We start from the raw sequence: 19,860 nt of genomic DNA, 5'->3' as shown, positions 1-19,860 counted from the left end.
TTTCAAAATACTTAACAGCTGTGGACAGTATACTAACAAGAGTTTATGACATACTTTTTGAGGGCGAATGGGACTGGAAAGAAACAAGATAATGGTGTTGTTAGCTTCAGTCGGGAATGCTATATACATTCTCCAATAAATTTATCAAAATTTGACGCTAGTTTGGTCACCCAAAAAACTGTTATTCAATGAGAAAACAATTTGTTCCACCATGAAGTTAAAATCCTATTACTTTTAAAATGAAGTGCTTTATTTTCCATTTAATGGAGATCAAATGAATAATGATGTTCACCTAACGAAATGTGAAATACGAGAAAACCTGGATTTCTTAAGTATAAAACACAAAATGAAAGGTCAATTGTGGATACTCTCAGAAAGATGATTGCTTAGATAAGTAATGCCCGTTTCAATAACCTGCAGGTGCAACAGCTAGAGATAATTAACTTACGGAATTGCAGCCGGGTGACGACGTCGACATCTGCCGATGTTTCCACAAAGAAAAGCCTATCATTTTCACAGGAAAACTAAACTGACAGGTGTGCTCCTGTCGAAATGTCGGCGGTTGTCGACGACGTCACCCGGCTGCATATGCTAACTTATCTGAACATTGTATGTGCCGGGAGAAATGCAGATCTCACAACAGCTAAAGAGTTACAACAGTCTCAAATGTGCGCAATATCCAACAAATCTAATTCTTTGCTCAATACCTTAATTTTCTTACCGTCCCAAATCTTTATGGACAATGGACGTCGATATCATTGAGCCATGCGGAGCACTCTCTCATTCAAGGACAACGGTGACTTCGTATTGGAAGGAAACTAGCGACATTACGTATTGTACAGTGGAAATTCAAGAGAAGGAAACAGTTAGTGGATCACTGTTAGCATACGAGTATAATGTGCTTAGCTTAACACACCTGTATTATAAAATCTATGCATAGCGTCAATGACGTAATAAATAAAAGAAGGTAATGCCAAGAAACTTGAGTCATAATGACGGCTAAAAATAGTTGTCCTGTTTGTATATATTCTCCGGCATGTTTGATGGTCACATTGGACCGGTATTAGAATCCCGATTCTGTGAATATTCTGCTATGTTTAATTAGTGTGCTTATTTTCATGCAGCTGTGTCATCACTGAACTCGAATAGAAGCAGAAAAAGATGTGGATAACTTGCTGGCTCTTGAACAGAATTCGACAGTGCTCGATTTAAGCATACTGATTGTTTGGTGCAAACATCTGTGTTCATATTGCGTTTAAAAAGAAACTTCATCCCAACATACGATCGAGACTAAACTATCAAGGAGCTGCTTACCTTAAATAAAGAAATGTGTTCGTTATCCACATACAAATATCTGAATCAAGTTTGATCGTTAATGGTCTGTGAAGCCGCAATTAGTTTCGTTTTTGTGACCTCGGGGCATCTGAGTGAAAAAAACAGTTTTGTCAGGGCTTAATTCAGTTTTTTTTTTTTTTTTTTTTTTTTTTTAATCTTCAATATTCCTACTGGTCAGATACGACGTTCCATATCTTTTTCTTTATAACCGATTGAATGCACTGTCACTCATCATGGATTATGTCACTCATTCCTAACTTTACTTCCTCCTGCAATTTTCATCTTCTATTTATATAATGGACATCAGTCTCGGAAATTATCCGTTGCATTACCCCATCTAGATAACCTTTTTCAAGCATTTCCCACCTTGTTATTATTGTTAATATTGTGAGTCTTGCTTAATGGCAGAACTAGGAACATTATGCGTGATTTTTTCTTCATTTCTCCCTGTCTTTTGCATTCTATTATACTGGATCGTTTCTCTTCAATCTCCTAGTGAGAAGACTGTCTTTTTCCACGACCTGGGGCACTTTCAAACTCGCTTCACTGACACAGTGCAGCCAACATTTCTTTCTGAAGGCGATCAAGTCCAGGTTGCTTCTGCCTTCCGAATCTCAATCATGATCGATATGTCTTCAACAACTCTCCTTCATTGGGAAATTTATTTGCCCACTTAACTTTCTTCATTTGTCACCAGCATAATAAAACAAAATTTACAGGTATACCTTATCCTGTTTTCTCGGGATGCAAATTACGAACCATAAAAATCAATGGTCCAAATGCAAGAGTAATTCTATATATCCAGGCTCTGTCTATTGGTCAGTTACTGTCCCTTCTTCGTGAATGCAGAATCTGCGACAGCGATTTATTATCTAATTTCCTTAGTGTCACGGGCATTTTCTACAAATAGAACACAAGTTCTGAAGTATTTGAAGCACTGGACATTTACTATAGTCTTTTTTCAATAAGATACAACTTTTTCATTTTTATACATTCTCTTTAATTTCTTACTTTTATTAATCTCCATATTTAAATGTTTTCCTTCTTCTACAGACCCTTTACAAATGTTATGATGTTTTGTTAATGCCTCGCCGGCAAAACCACTTAACGAGCATATTCCGTATTTAATTTCTTTCCTCCATAGTTTCTAAGTCGTCATCTTTTTGTAATATTGCCTTACTTAATCACAGTACATATGCTTCTAGTTTTTTGGATATACTTCTTACTGTACGTGGATTATACATAATATGTCTTCAGAAAATGTCAATTCAGAAAATGTTTCTTCTTTCCTTTTCCTTGCTATGTGGATTTGCTCGTCTCTCTTGAAGCAGGTTAAATATTCCGTTTCCGTTGTAAATAACATAGTAGTGTTCTTGTTCTTAAGTGCTTCTTTCTTTCATTATCTTAAACGTCTCTGTTTTCAGTGGCAAAGATCCTCTACTTTTCAGTTTTTCCCCTTGGAATGGGTACCAGGGGTACATCATTGAGGGATGTAAGGTTTGTGAACTTCTCTCAGTTACGGTTCCGCACGCAATTCTCAACTCTTTCCTTACACTGCCAGAAATCTAGGTTCAGAGCTACAGTAATTGATCAATAGTAACCGGACACCTGGCTGAAAATGGCTTACAAGTTCGTGCCGCCCTCCATCGGTAATGCTGGAATTCAGTATGGTGTTGGCCCACTCTTAGCATTGGTGACAGCTTCCACCCTCGCAGGCATACGTTCAATCAGATACTGGAACGTTTCTTGGGGAATGGCAGCCCATTCTTCACAGAGTGCTGCACTGGCGAGAGGTATCGATGTCGCTCGGTGAGGCCTGGCACGAAGTCGGTGTTCCAAAACATCCCAAAAGTGCTCTGCCTACAGAGGTCAGGACTCTGTGCAGGCCAGTCAATTACAGGGATTTTATTGTCATGTAATTATTCCGCCACAGGCCGTGCATTATGAACAGGTGCTCGGTCGTGCGAAAGATCCAATCGCCAGCCCCGAATTGCTCTTCAGCAGTGGAATGCAAGAAGGCGCTTAAAATATCACAGTAGACCTGTGCTGTGATAGTGCCACGCAAAACAACAAGGGGTGGAGACCCCTCCATGAAGAACATGACCACACCATAACACCACCACCTCCGAATTTCACTGTTGGCGCTACACACGGCGGCAGACGACGTTCACCGGGCATTCGCCACACCTACACCCTGTCATCGGATCGCCACATAGTGTACCGTGATTCGTCATTCCATACAACGTTTTTCCACTGTTCAGTCGCTCCTTACACCAAACGAGGCGTCGTTTGGCATTTACCGGCGTGATGTGTGGCTAATAAGCAGCCGCTCAACCATGACATCCAAATTTTCTCACCTCCCGCCTAACTGTCATAGTACTTGCATTGATCCAGATGCAGTTTGCAATTCGTGTGTGATGGTCTGGATAGACGTCTGCCTATTACACATTACTACCCTCTTCAACTGTCGGCAGTCTCTGTCAGTCAACAGACGATGTGGGCCTGCGCGCTTTTGTGCTGTACGTGTCCCTTCACGTTTCCACTTCACTATCATATCGGAAACAGTGGGCCTAGGAATGTTTAAGAGTGTGGAAATCTAGCTTACAGATGTATGACACATGTGACACCCAATCACCTGACCACGTTCGAAGTCCGTGAGTTCCGCTTAGCGCCCCATTCTACTCTCTTACGATGTCTAATGACTACTGAGGTCGCTAACATGGAGTAACTGGCAGTAGGTGTCAGTATAATGCACCTAATATGAAAAATGTATGTTTTGTGGGTATCCGGATACTTTTGATCACATAGTGTATAGTGCTGAGTAATACATGCCAGCCTTTATTAATATCCACTTCCTCTCCCTTGTAGGTTAAGGTCACAGTTGACTGTTTACATGCTTCAGTCCAGTAATTTCTGTCACTGGTGTTTTTATAAAGACAGTGTGTGTCACAGTCTTCCTTTATTCGGACTGAAGCTAAAATACTGTAGCTACCTCACGTATAGACCTTTCCAAAGCCAGACTGATAAAACTCTGTTGACATGTTTTTTCCTTCCTATCTGTGTATTATCCTGCTTACGAATGCTACATCCTAGATCGCAGAAGTACATGAAATAGAATGTCACCTTTACCACAACGTCATTTGTTAGAGCCTATTAGTACGGGAGAATTAAAGCTTCGTCTTCAGGCATATTGCCGATTTAGCGAGGACAGTTAGAATCACATGACATGAGATTGTAACTGTCCACTGAAAAATTCCTCAAGATGGATCTTCAGAAATCGGTCGTGTTTAACGAAGAACGTTGTGGCAGAGGTGGAACTTTATTGCTGTAATTAATAAACGTCATGGACAACTCACAAGTAAATGAGCTTATAATGAAGATTATTTATGACGCGTGGCGAAAATAACACGGATGTTTCTGACACATATCTGTATGCTATTATCGAAGTGCAGCTGCTATATACATACAAGAAATGAGGGACCAAACATTTCGAGTGAGTGACACAACTGTTGCGAAATACGTGCACTTGCCAATAGAAAATAATTTTTAAACAGTAGCTTTCTGTAACAGAGATTGCTGCCATGTTGGCAAGATTTCTCTATGCCATTAAGAGCACGGGAATAACGAATCATAGCATCGTCCAAACTTGGCTTGACCTTCGCCACAATTAAAGAGCTCAAATAAATGTACAAGACTTAAAAGTATTTGTTAACAGTAATGTAAATATTGTTGTCTGTATATCTGTATATGTGTGTGTTTGTATGTTATGTTCAGTGTTCTGCATTGCAGCTTTTTGTGGTTGTAGAGTAAAAAATGCAATGGTCTCAGAATTCAGAAGATAGGTATTGACATTACTGTGCGATGTCTTTAAATTTTATTTGTCTTATATGCCTCATATAGCGGTCTGAATGAGAAATGATATTTGGTCTGTATAGTATCTTTTTATCTCTCCTAGCCCTTGACAGTCTGTCCGTGAGCAAGCAGAAAGAGACACTTTTATTGTTACAATTGTATTGTAACTCTGCTTGTTACCCCATTTCAGTGATTAATGGTTTTGTAATGGACACTGTCTTCCAGATGAATCAGTCAGGAATAACGAAGTTCCAGTTAACTTTCACCAATGAGACAATTGCAGTAGAGAGCAGTCCAGGAAGCAGATTCTCGTCTAGTACGTTAGTCAAGGCGCAAGAAATAGAACGCTCATCGCAAAAGTTATGCATCCCAAATCACAGAGAAATCGATTCATATACACCAAAAAACGACTGAAATACAATCAGTTTCTGAATACAGGGTGAAACCGAACTCCAATGATAAAATTTCGGAGGTTGTTCAGGGATACTCCTAGAGTATTTTCATAAAAGAGTACCATACTTAAAAAGTTAATTTTTCGATCAGGTCCCCATTTAACTGGACTCAAATTTCATCTGCGGCCTAATTTAACAAGAATACAACACTACTACACCACGGCACAAGTTACAATTCACTGTAATCTCGTTTTTGTTAGTGGAGGTTTTCCACTCGTCGCCCTCGCGTTTGGATGGAACGATTCAGTCATCTTTGGGATGAGTCACGAATTCTTTCCAGTCCGCCGAATCATCTCTCAAATCTTGAAAAGAATGTGTAACTCAGAGACATTTCTCTAACACAGATAAGGCGTGGCAAAGCAACGAATGGAACCCTGTCCGTCTTGTACCAACGAGAGAGTCGCTAATAAAATTAAATTTATATTTCCGATCGCAGATTCGGATTGCTTGTGAAATTACGAATCAAGTGACATCAGTCATAGTTTTATCGACGTAATAATTCAAAAGTCAATACAATTAATTAATGAATAAATTCTATTAAATCAGTTTCCCCGACAATCTGAGACCACCAATGGCCACCCTGAATAGGGAATTATCGCCTGGCAGGGGCGGAGAAAATTTCAGGACCACAGATTATATATTGTTATTTATGAACAACATGGTGAAACTGTACAGGGGTTCTGAGCCGTTACTTTAAATCTGAAACCACTGCTACTTTATCCTTCAAGGTATAAGGCTTGCCCGCTTACGCAGAATTGTCGGCACTGGATTCTCCCCGACTGTAGAACTGGGAGGCCGGCCGTTGCTGGGTGGAACAGATTGTAACCGCCACCCTTGGTAAGCCGCCTTCACACGCAGCCAATGAGAAGTGCATCTCTGCAGCGCACTGAACCTGCACACGGCGCTCCTGGAAACAGAGGCGGCTCCTTTGTCATCGCCCTGCGCCGCTTTGATCTGTCACGCCGCAGTGTTTCGGTTTCGTCACCGAATCTGAGCAGCAGGATGCTTATCCTTTAATTGTCTTACTGAATAAGAAAACAAAAAAAGACGTAATCTAAAAATAAACCCTGGGTGCCACTATTTCTAGAAAAAAGAGTAGTTAAAGGTTCACTAAAAAGGAAGCCAATTTAGGCAGTTGTTAGGCGACTAACAATTAGTAACATACAGGTGTACGTCTGTGGGTCGCTTTATTATAGCAGCAAAAACATTTTCTCCATCATGTTGCTGGCTAAGTGTGATTCCCATCACAGATTCATTTTCACTGATACGGTATTGCAGTGCCTCCGTTATTCCAAATTACGACGCAATGTTGTACTGAACATGCATGCATGTCCGAAGGAACGTTGCATCGTAATTCGGAATAATACAGGCACCGTAATTGTATATTTATCCACCGACACCGGGCAAGCGACTTTGAAGTGAAATTCTCCCCTGTACAGCAATATACATACATAATGAGTGTACGAGTACAGGTGTGGACACATGGTTGATGATATATGGAAGTCTGGGTCTAGCCCAGAGTCGTGTTCGGATAGCCAAATGGCAAGGCGACCGTTCGCGATAAGCGGGAAATCCGCAACTGAGAATACATTTCACGCATTCACGTTAATAGACGTTGGAGCAAATAGAAGTTCACCAGATCGATCTTTGTTCAAGAATTTATCGCTTCTAGGAAGTTAATTGACAATAAAACTAAATGTCCTCAAGCCTGCCCGGTTAGCCGTTCGGTCTAACGCACAGTTTTCCGGATTGGGAAGGGGCGCCTGGTCCCCGGCACGAATCCGCCCAGCGGACTTGTGTCGAGGTCCGGTGAGCCGGCCAGTCTGTGAATGGTTTTTAGACGGTTTTCCATCTGCCTCGGCGAATGCGGGCTGGTTCCCCTCATTCTGCCTGAGCTGCACTATGTCGGCGATTGCTGCGCAAACAAGTTTCTCGTCTTGTGTAAGACTTCCTCTGGGGGGGGGGGGGGGGGGGGGGGGGTTCCACCGGGGGTTCGGTGTGGGGCGGCGGAGGGGTGAAGTCGGCTGCGGTAGTCGTCGTGGACCCGTGGACCGCAGCGGCGGGGACGGAGCCTCTCTGTCGTTTCTAGGCCCCCGGTTAACATACAATACAATACAGTACAATACAAATGTCCTCAAGGCAGGCAATTGTCTGAAGGCCATAATTACTTTCCTCTTGTAATCGTTGGTGTAAAAGGTTTCATGTCATCTTATTACGTTAGTATGGAGACAATTTCTTTTCAAAGAGTCTTCACATACAGTCTCTGAAGTGCTAGAAGATATGTTGAATCTATTTTTGACATTGTTGCCAAAGAGTGTAGAATTTTTGACTGGCCTTCGAATGTGTCTCCAGAATTTGCTGAAGATATAAAGACTTGCTGTGTATTGCACAATTTTGTTAGTAATCGAGACAGATACAGGTATCAAGACACTTTGATTACTTTTGTGTTACGCGTCATGTCAACAGACCCAACAGAAACGGGAAGAAATATGAGTGGTGCTCAACAATCGCCATCTTCTCTGAAGAACGTTGGCCTCCAACGTCCGGTGAAAACTTCAGTTTCATGCAGTTTATCTGAATATTTCTCACACTCCATGCTGCATACAGATGGATATTTTTCGATTTCGGAGATGAAGTCTTCTGTATTGACTTCCATTGCTTGTGAACAGTATGACCTAAACGACGAAGACAATCATTACTGATACACAGTAATGACACTGCGACCGGCTTCGAGCCATCCAGCTATCCGTCTATCATCGTAATCACTCAAATGATGTCTTGCAGACATGTTGCCGTACCACACGGAATGTCGCGCTAATCGGAACCAGAACAACCTTCGTCAGACATCGTACAGTTTGCACTGTAGAGTGCATGCAGAGCTTTTGTCCATAGGCTTCGCTGCACTTAACACGTCCGGCCCAGTACACTTCCTTTTAGTATCAGTAACAGTGAGCAGCAATCCCAAAATATCGCTCTAGCCGAGTCTTAAACGCGGCGTTACCCGCAGCTTGGCCAGTTAGCAGCGCCACTGAGTGATGTCGTGTGAAGGCCGCTATTGGAAGCAATGTTCTGCTTTTGCGCCATCGGTGGCGGTAGTACGCCACTGACATTAGTGGCTCCTTGTGAAATCGGCCTTAGGCCGGTATTACACTATCAAATTTCTTTGTCAAATATCTCTGTCAAAAATCTTTGTCAAAGATATTTGATGCTGTCATAGGGAACTTTGTCAAATGTCGTCCAATATTTGATCAAATCTAGGACGTCGCTGTAGATTTGGGTTGGGTTGTTTTGGGGGAAGGGACCAGACAGAGAGGTCATTGGTCTCATCAGATTAGGAAAGGACGGGGAAGGACTTAGAATTTTTCTCCGTCTATTATTTTACTTGTCTGTCTGTTGCTGGAAAATTCACTTTTATTATATTATCTTTGGCTATTGTTGGACTTGGAATTTTTCTCCGTCTATTATTTTACTTGTCTGTTTGTTGCTCGAAAATTCACTTCCGGTTGCGCAATCGCGTTGATAAGGACTTCCTGTATAGCTTTAGCAGTCAGTACTTAAAATAGACCTTAACTAATCCTGTTTTCTGAGCAACACAGGACCTAGTATTACTAGGAGCGTGTTGCTGGAAAACTCACTTCCGGTGCGATTGCGTAAGCTGATAAGAGTCCACATCCGCTGCGTGCGCCAGGACTGATGCTATAAATAGCACACTGTTCTGTCTAGCGCATTCACTCGGTTTGAGTGAATAGCCACTGAGGCACTGCTTCTTACAATGATGCGTAAACGTTGTTTTCGTCGTCGCCGACGAATGCTGGTTTACAAATCACTCTTCGTACTTTTGTCTATTTGTTTGTCCCTCCATAGCAGGTGTCCGCCGGTAGAAGAAGGTTCCCACAGCCAACCTTTAGGACGGTATTACACTATCAAATTTCTTTATCAAGGATTTGATCAAAGATGTGATCAAATATTCCGTCAAATATATTTGACAAAGATCTTTGACGTAGCGCTAGAAGGGGTATTACACTGTCATCTTTTTTTTCGTCAAAGTTCAAGATGGCTGACAACAACTACTTGTTATTAACCGCAGCAGTTGCATGTACCACAGTTGCACTGTGTTCACATGTGGAAGAGAAGCGGGGGGAAAAAAGGAAACATACCTGGGTGAAGCTGCGGGTTTTACGACGACACGATAAAAGCATTCAACAAAACTTGTTACGTGAGCTTATAGTGGAGGACGTCAAGTCGTACATCAATTACTTAAGAATGGATGAGCATACATTTCAGTATGTGCTCAGTGAAGTGTATCCTCATATCACAAGGCACAATACTCACTTCAGAACTGCTACATCTGCAGAATACAGGCTCATTGTAACACTGCGATTCCTTGCTATAGGAGAGGATTGGGTTAATCTATTTTTGTATTCAGGGTGCCTCACGTTGTAAAGCGCCTCATCAGCTTCATACATCTCTATTAATTTTGCAGTTGTCGGCACACACCAATTGTATTTACCGGAAGTGTTTATAAAAACACTACAGACGACAGAACTCTGCAGCGATGCTAGCGCTCCATGTGGTAACATCTCACATTGCAGTGAACAGAAGACAAGCGACTTCTTTGATCGAATCTACAGCACACTGGACTCGCATTCGGGAGGACGGCGGTTCAGTCTCGTGCCTGGCCATCCTGATTTAGGTTTTCCGTGATTTCCCTAAATCGCTCCAGGCAAATGCTGGGATGGTTCCTTCGAAATGGCACGGCCCTGCTGGTTTTCACTTTATGATAGCAGTTGAGCGCCTGCTGCCATCATTTTTCGGTATCTGTTAGTTTCCTCCCAGTACTTGACAGGAGCCAAGGACCGAGCACTTAAGATTAGTGCCGCAGTTTCTGAACAATACTCTCGCGGTAATTTCGGTCGCGATTGTACAGACGATGCAATCGTTTGCTTCTAAATCGACGGACATGGCAATTTTGTCGATGCTGATGAGGTAAGCTAGCCGTGCTGCCCCAGACTGAGCTTTTGCTCAAACGCAGATCTGAGAGCTACTTTTTATTTCCCTTTCAATTTCAAATTCTCAAGTTCCGTCGCGATTTTATGCTAGCACGCTCTTCAAGGGGGCTGAATCAGTTGTTCATGTTTCATTCCTGTGTTCAGTGATATTTTATTCCATGATGACAGCACAGATATGTCGAAGCCGGTAATCTATTAAAAGATTTACAAGCTATCTTGGCGAACCTGATTTCTTAAGAATAATATAAGAATTCAGATCGCCCACAACAGTTGAAGCAATGTCAAACATATATGATATTTTATTGTTTCGTTCTGACATCAAAAGAAAAGTTTTCGAGCCGGGCTATTTCATTAATTGTTAGTGATTCAATCCTTTATAACACGTATCAGGCTATCTATCGTCTCAAGTATTCTGTTTCGGTGACTATTTCTAATTTATATAACAGATGTGTCTGTTTGCTAGACTGTAACAACCCTCTGTTGCCCTAAATCAATAAGTTTTTATTTAGCTGCCGAGACTTCTGCTAGACATGATGATGTCCGATGCCACGACAGTCGAGGGGATAGAAGACTGATAGGTGATGTTAATAACCCAGCTAATAGGGAATCAGTGGCAGGTAGTCCATTCACTTCTTTTAGAATCACGGTACGTCCACTAAAGTTCAACGGCAATTCGCTGTTTCGGTGCTGTGCGCTTGACTTTTGAGATGACCTCAGACAGAAAAATGCAGAGGACTGTGGTCAGGTGATCTTGAATCCCAAGCTACAAACCATACTAGACTTATTCAAATCGAGCCGGTCGCTAGGCCATCTATGGCAACAGCTAATTATGAGATGTATTGTAAACTTGCGAATACGGTATTACATCAGCTGTATGGTTTACTAGAGACACACGAAATTTGTGCTGGACTGCAACTCGCACCAGAATGTCCTGCGTAGCATGAGCTGTCGCCTTAACCACTTCAGCTCTTCAGCTATATGTAAACGCCTGCCATACCGATCCAAACGTGTGTCATAGTGTCTACGTCCCGTAGTGCTCGCACACCATTAGTATGATTCCCGCACGGACAGACAATGTTTTTCTCGTCAGTTTGCCTCGCTTTGGCGTGAAATAGGTAGTGCAGTGTCTGTAGAATTCTATGCAAATGTCCTTCAGACGTGCATGCATCTCTGAAGGAACAGTCACTGGTGAAGATCTGCAGTCGTATCAAACGATACCAGAATCAAAACGGTTCAAATGGCTCTGACCACTATGAGACTTAACTTCTATGGTCATCAGTCCCCTAGAACTTAGAACTACTTAAACCTAACTAAGGACAGCACACAACACCCAGACATCACGAGGCAGAGAAAATCCCTGACCCCGCTGGGAATCGAACCCGGGAGCGGGAAGCGAGAACGCTACCGCACGACCACGAGCTGCGGACTACCAGAATCATACGAACGCTGCGAGCACTGTGGGACGTAGGCACTGTGACTTATGGGAGTTTGGTTCGGTCCGGCAGGCGAGCACGGATAGCCAAAGTGGATAAGGCGACCGCTCGCGAAAAGCAGGAAATCTGGATTCGGTTCCTGGGCAGGCACAAATTTTCATGTCTTTATAGGAAACCATACAGCTGATGTGATATCGCATTCGAAATTTGCGAATATAATTTACTACGGCTGTAGTACATTAAAAAAAATTGTACTGGCGAGAACAAGACTTCATACAGAAGCCAGTGACAGCTCAGAACCACACAATCGGAGTTATCTCAAAAATTACTTGTTTGCGAACCTACCTTTGCTGGAACATTTTTGCTTCTGTTATTGTGTGCTTCCATTCCCGTCCGTTTCCGCTATTGATTACAAGGTTCGTTCAATAAATAATAACCAATAACTTTTTGCTCTCGGAACTTGTTTAGTCTTGAAAGTTAAAATTTGGTGACAGTGCCAGTCAACATTTCTGTTACGTTTGTTACATAATCTCAATCATGGCGTGCGTCATTATGCCAGCATTGTGTAATGGAATGTATTCCCTTTTGGTAAAAGCTCTTGTCCTGCGCGGGTTGCCATGTTTTCACTGCATGAATTACGTACTCATCACCTTCATAATATGTTCCACGCACTGAATCCTTATGTATCTCAAACAGATGGAAGTCCGGGGACGTCACGTCTTAGCTGTAGTGTGGTTGAAGCAATGAATGATGTCCAACCCACAAGCGAAAGTCCCCTTAGCAACCCCCTCAGAATTAGTGATAAGATGGCCCGATGGATAGACCGTCAAAAACTGAACACAGGTCAAGCATGAAAACAGGAAGAAGGGATACTGAACCTTGAAAAAAGAAGCAAAATAGAAACAGTGACCTTCTTTAAAACGTTTATATTAGTCGTAAACTCTTTTCTCACTTACAGTAGATATGCCAACAGCCACAGTCAACATTTCGAGTGCGATACTGCACTTTATTTCAATTTTCAAGCAACATTTAATGAAAATTCATCTTTTCGTAGGTAAAAATTCGCAGAGTACTTAAAAACACGTATAACCTTTTCGACTATCAATAATAAACTAAATATTCAAAACAGGTGAAAATGCAAACATACTTCAGAAACATGTGTACAAACAAAATAAAAAAAACTGAAAATCTGATGTATAAAGCCCGCTAGATTAAAAAAAATCCCTTTACTTCTTGATCACATCTCATGCATCAGTCATCTGAGTGGTTTAAAGCGGCCCGTCACGAATTCGTCTCTTGTGCCAACCTCTTCATCTCAGAGTAACATTAGAATGTTATGTTAATGTGTGTGAAATCTTATGGGACTTAACTGCTAAGGTCATCTGTCCCTAAACTTACACACTACTTAACCTAAATTATCCTAAGGACAAATGATATGTAAATGATATGCCTTCTAGTATTACAGGTGATTCAAAAATATTTCTGTTTGCTGATGACACCACCTTGGTAGTGAAGGATCTTGTGTGTAATATTGAAACATTATCAAATAATGTAGTTCATGATATAAGTTCGTGGCTTGTGGAAAATAATTTGATGCTAAATCACAGTAAGACTCAGTTTTTACAGTTTCTAACCCACAATTCAACAAGAACTGACATTTTAATCAGACAGGATGGGCATGTCATAAGCGAGACGGAACAGTTCAAGTTCCTAGGCGTACAGATAGATAGTAAGCTGTTGTGGAAAGCCCATGTTCAGGATCTTGTTCAGAAACTAAATGCCGCTTTATTTACCATTAGAACAGTATCTGAAATAAGTGACATTTCAACACGAAAAGTAGTATACTTCGCATATTTTCATACGCTTATGTCATATGGTATTATTTTTTGGGGTAATTCTTCTGATTCAAAAAGGGTATTTTTGGCTCAAAAACGGGCTGTTCGAGCTATGTATGGTGTAAGTTCGAAAACCTCTTGTCGACCCCTATTCAATAGTCTGGGAATTTTGACATTGCCCTCACAGTATGTATTTTCTTTAATGTCGTTTGTTGTTAGCAATATTAGCTTATTCCCAAGAGTTAGCAGCTTTCACTCAGTTAATACTCGGCAGAAATCAAATCTGCATGTGGAATGCACTTCCTTGACTCTTGTGCAGAAAGGAGTGCAGTATTCTGCTGCATCCATTTTCAATAAGCTACCACAAGAACTCAAAAATCTTAGCAGTAGCCCAAACACTTTTAAGTCTAAACTGAAGAGTTTCCTCATGGTTCACTCCTTCTATTCTGTCGAGGAGCTCCTGGAAGAGATACAAAATTAAGCAAATTCCAGTGTACATTTTTGATTTTCTTTATTTAAACTAACGACTTGTCGCCTGAATATGTTTCTTATATTTCATTTTATCTGTTTCTACAATCGTGTTATAATTTCATGTATTGACTCGTTCCATGACCATGGAGACTTCTCCTAAATGTGGTCCCACGGAACAATAAATAAATAAATAAATAAATAAATAAACACACTCACCCATGCCCGAAGGAGGACTCGAACCTCCGCCAGGATAACATTAGAAACCAACGCCTCAGTTATTTTCTAGACGTATTCCAATCTGTACCTTCCTTTACAATATTTATCGTCTAGAGTCCTCTCTAGTGTCATGTCCTATCACCGTGTCTCCCCTTCTTGTCAGTGTTATTTTCTTTTCCGATGTTTTCACTGTCCATGTTGCACTACCATACTATGCTAACGTACTTCCTCTGAAACTTTTTCCTCGTATTACGGTTCAAATGGCTCTGAGCACTATGAGACTTAACTGCTGCGGTCATCAGCCCCCTAGAACTTAGAACTACTTAAACCTAACTAACCTAAGTACATCATACACATCCATGCCCGAGACAGGATTCGAACCTGCGACCGTAGCAGTCGCGCGGTTCCAGACGTTCTTGGTCTTCTAATCTTATTGTTCCAGCATGGTTCAAATGGTTCAAATGGCTCTGGGCACTATGGGACTTAACTTCTGAGGTCATCAGTCCCCTAGAACTTAGAACTACTTAAACCCAACTAATCTAAGGACATCACACACATCCACGCCCAAGGCAGGATTCGAACCTGCGACCGTAGCGGTCGCGCGATTCCAGACTGTAGCGCCTAGAACCGCTCGGCCACTCCGGCCGGCCCTCGTATTGTGGCTTATATTTGATACAAGAGGACTTCTCTTGCCCACGAACGCCATTGCAGCCTGTGCCACTCTGCATTTTACGTTGTCTTTGCTTCGTCCATGATGGGTTATTTTGCTTTCAAGGTAGTAGATTTCCTCAACTTCGTTACATCGTGATCACCAAATTTGATATTAGGTTATTTGCTATTCTGATTTTCGATATTTTTCATTACTTTCATGTTTCTTCGGTTTACTCTCAATCCATATTCTGTACTCATTATCCAGTTCATTCCGCTCAACAGATCTGGCAATTCACTGGGGATAGAAATGTCATCAACGAATCTTATCATTGATATCCATCCACCCTGATTTTTAATCCCACTCTTGAACGCTTCTCTTACTTCTGTCACTGCTTCTCCGATGAATAGACTGAACAGCAGAGGTGAAAGACTACATCCCTGTCTTCCAACATTTTTAATCCGAGCATTACGTTCTTGGTCTTCTAATCTTATTGTTCCAGCATGGTTCAAATGGTTCAAATGGCTCTGGGCACTATGGGACTTAACTTCTGAGGTCATCAGTCCCCTAGAACTTAGAACTACTTAAACCCAACTAATCTAAGGACATCACACACATCCACGCCCAAGGCAGGATTCGAACCTGCGACCGTAGCGGTCGCGCGATTCCAGACTGTAGCGCCTAGAACCGCTCGGCCACCCCGGCCGGCATCCAGCATGGTGTATCAATACTAGCGCTGTTCAAGAAATAATGCATTTTTTCTTTACAGTCTAAATCATTTTAATTCTATTTGTCGTATTAAAATTGTTTTGTCTTAGGTAACTATCATGTTAAAAAGGTACTGTATGTGTGAAACCCTGGTCCAATGTAATGTATGGCCTGGTGACTCTAATCGGACCATATTATATGTTGATCCTAATCAGATCAGGTTGTATAGCCTTTTAACCATTGTAGTGGAAAAATGCTTTATTTATTGAATGACACTCGAATGGATGCTCCCTGAATATTTTTTTTTCTCACAATGATTTTTTTTCTGATGATAATCCTCTGTCCGTGCAGTGGATTGCTTAAAGCGTGTCATTGGGCTGGGTCGGTTGTCGGAAACATGGCGCGCTGATGCTGTCAGCTGATTGGCGAGAACTGCCGCTCCGCCTTCAGCACAGCGGCGCGTCGATAATGACGTAGCAGGGGAAGCAGCACCTATAGTCCCTGCCCTGGCCGCCGGCGGGTTAAAGCGCAGATTAAAGCCGTGGATCTTCGATCGGCGGCGCCAAATTCCTGAGCGCAGATACACATTACACTTTGCCCTCGGCAACTAAGACACCTCCCTACCTGCTGTTAACATTAACGTACGCCTTTGCATGGCACATTTAGAAACGAAAGCGTCGACAGTAAACCGAGATAAATAGAGTTAGGTAATATCCACATAGTCTTACAAATTTCAAATTCTCCTCTCGAGTCTTCCTCACAAATGACCGTTTATAGAGTGTAAGCTTTACCAATGCCGTATTAAAGAACAGTGTGCTGCGCAAATGTTGACGACATACTGTCGCGCCTCATTACACTGACGGAAAAAACGCAACATCAAGGATCTGTCGGACATAAACGAAACTTGGTAGGAATGTCTCTACTGCATTAAAATTTCACGATAGTCACGTAAGAGTATCCCAAGTAGCACCACTATGAGGGTGCAAATCAGGTTTGCTTTAAATACACGCTGTAACCTTTGGATGTGGTGAGTCGCTCTTAGTCAAGAATACTTTTAAGGCGACAACAACGCAATTACCAACACCTCACTGAATTCGAACGAGGTCCTATAATAGGGCTACAAGAAACTGAATGTTACTTCTGTGATACTGGAGAAAGACTTTGCAGGAATGTACACTCATGCTCATAAATTAAGGATAATTGTAGAATGTGGTGCCACTCAACGTGGCACTACAAAAAACTGGATTTAATAGCATAGGCACATAGGGAACGCACACGACACAGATCTGTAAGTCCATGGTATTGGTGATAAGTTGAGAAAACCGTTTCGAAACACATGTGCTACAAAACGCCACTGTTTCCTGCTCATGTACTCCGACATCAATATGTGATATGATCATCATGCACACGTACACAGGCCGCACAACGGATTGGCATACTCTGGATGAGGTGGTCGAGCAGCTGCTGGGGTATAACCTCCCCTCTTCCACCAGTGCCTATCGGAGCTGCTGAAGTGTCGTTTGAAGACGCGCAGCGATAGGTCGACCGAGAGCACCCCAGACGTGCTTGATGGGGTTTAGATCTGGAGAACAGGCAGGCCACTCCATTCGCCTGATATCTTCTGTTTCAAGGTACTCCTCCACGATGGCAACTCGGTGGGGCCGTGCGTTATCATCCATCAGGAGGAAGGTGGGACCCACTGCACCCCTGAAAAGGCGGACATACTGGTGCAAAATGACGTCCCGATACACCTGACCTGTTACAGTTCCTCTGTCAAAGACGTGCAAGGGTATATGTGCACCAATCATAATCCCACCCCACACCATCAAACCACGACCTCCATACAGGTCCCTTTCAAGGACATTAAGGGGTTGGTATCTGGTTCCTGGTGCACGCGAGATGAAAACCCGGCGAGAATCACTGTTCAATCTATACCTGGACTCACCCGTGAACATAATCTGGGACCATTGTTCCAATGACCATGTACTGTGTTCTTGACACTACGGGCTCTCATGTGACCAGGGGTCAATGGAATGCACCTTGCAAGTCTCTGGGCGACTGTGTTTCTGGAGACAACTGTTCCAGTGGCTGCAGTAAAGTTCCGAGCAAGGCTACCTGCAGTACTCCGTGGACGACTGCGGGCACTGATGGTGAGATATCGGTCTTATTGTGGTGTCGTACTCTGTGAACGTCCCGTACTGGAGCGCCTGGACCGTTTCCTGTCTGCTGGAATCGTTGCCATAATCTTGAGATCACACTTTGTGGCACACAGAGGGCCCGTCTTACGACCTACTGTGTTTGACCAGCCTCCAGTCGCCCTAGTATTCTATCCCTCATAACGTCATCAATATGTGTTCTTTGAGCCAATTTCAACACACAGTCACCATTAGCACATCTGAAAACGTCTGCACACTTACTCGCTGCACCGTACTCTGACAAGCACCAACACAAGTCTGCGTATGTGGACTGCTGCCAGCGCCACCGGGCGACGACCGCAGGTCAAATGCACCGCATGGTCATACGCCGAGGTGATTTAAGCCCGCAAACCGTCCACCAGAGCGTTGTTTCACCATGTATCAGTATTATCCTTAATTTATGAGCATGAGTGTAGCCACTGTACACGACTGCTGGTACCGGTCGTCACGAGAATATACGGTCGCAAGAAGAGAGGGCTCCGGGCGGTCAAGTGGCACTACTGGAGCATCGTAGTGTATCTCAGTAGCAAGAGCAACAGTCGGCACCACAGTGACCCAACGAACTGTTACAGACCGGTTACTTCAAGGATCACACAAGCCAGATGCCCGGTAGCATGCATTCCACCGACCCCAAACCATCGCCTTATGCGACTTCAGTGGTGCCAAGTGAGAGCTCACGGAGGGCAGGGAGGTCAGTTGTGTTTTCAGGTGATTGCTGGTTCTCTGTCGGTGCCAGTGATGATCGTGTGTTGGTTAGGAGGAGGTCAGTCGAGGGCTTGCATCCAGTCTGTCTGCGAGCTACACACACTGGACCTAAACGTGGAGCTGTAGTCTGGTGTGCGATTTCGTATGACAGCAGGAGTACTCTCGTGGATATCGCACGCACCCTGACTGCAAAATTGTACGTCAGTCTGGTGATCTACATCTACATCTACATTTATAATCCGCAAGCCACCCAACGGTGTGTGGCGGAGGGCACTTTACGTGCCACTGTCATTACCTCCCTTTCCTGTTCCAGTCGCGTATGGTTCGCGGGAAGAATGACTGTCTGAAAGCCTCCGTGCGCGCTCTAATCTCTCTAATTTTACATTCGTGATCTCCTCGGGAGGTATAAGTAGGGGGAAGCAATATATTCGATACCTCATCCAGAAACGCACCCTCTCGAAACCTGGACAGCAAGCTACACCGCGATGCAGAGCGCCTCTCTTGCAGAGTCTGCCACTTGAGTTTATTAAACATCTCCGTAACGCTATCACGGTTACCAAATAACCCTGTGACGAAACGCGCCGCTCTTCTTTGGATCTTCTCTATCTCCTCCGTCAGACCGATCTGGTACGGATCCCACACTGATGAGCAATACTCAAGTATAGGTCGAACGAGTGTTTTGTAAGCCACCTCCTTTGTTGATGGACTACATTTTCTAAGCACTCTCCCAATGAATCTCAACCTGGTACCCGCCTTACCAACAATTAATTTTATATGATCATTCCACTTCAAATCGTTCCGCACGCATACTCCCAGATATTTTACGGAAGTAACTGCTACCAGTGTTTGTTCCGCTATCATATAATCATACAATAAAGGATCCTTCTTTCTATGTATTCGCAATACATTACATTTGTCTATGTTAAGGGTCAGTTGCCACTCCCTGCACCAAGTGCCTATCCGCTGCAGATCTTCCTGCATTTCGCTACAATTTTCTAAT

At 43.0% G+C, this 19,860-nt stretch overlaps 1 protein-coding gene across 1 annotated transcript in view; it reads left to right on the top strand.

Annotated features, from left to right (window-relative positions):
• The window catches only part of LOC126416075 (protein unc-80 homolog), a 1,008,688-nt gene that overhangs the window by 151,789 nt on the left and 837,039 nt on the right, over nt 1-19,860 (top strand). The window lies entirely within an intron of this gene.

Source organism: Schistocerca serialis, chromosome 8 (genome assembly GCF_023864345.2).
Source record: "Schistocerca serialis cubense isolate TAMUIC-IGC-003099 chromosome 8, iqSchSeri2.2, whole genome shotgun sequence".
In the NCBI taxonomy this organism is placed as follows: domain Eukaryota; kingdom Metazoa; phylum Arthropoda; class Insecta; order Orthoptera; family Acrididae; genus Schistocerca; species Schistocerca serialis.
Note: the sequence above shows the minus strand (reverse complement) of the source record. Positions and strands in the feature narration are given on the sequence as shown.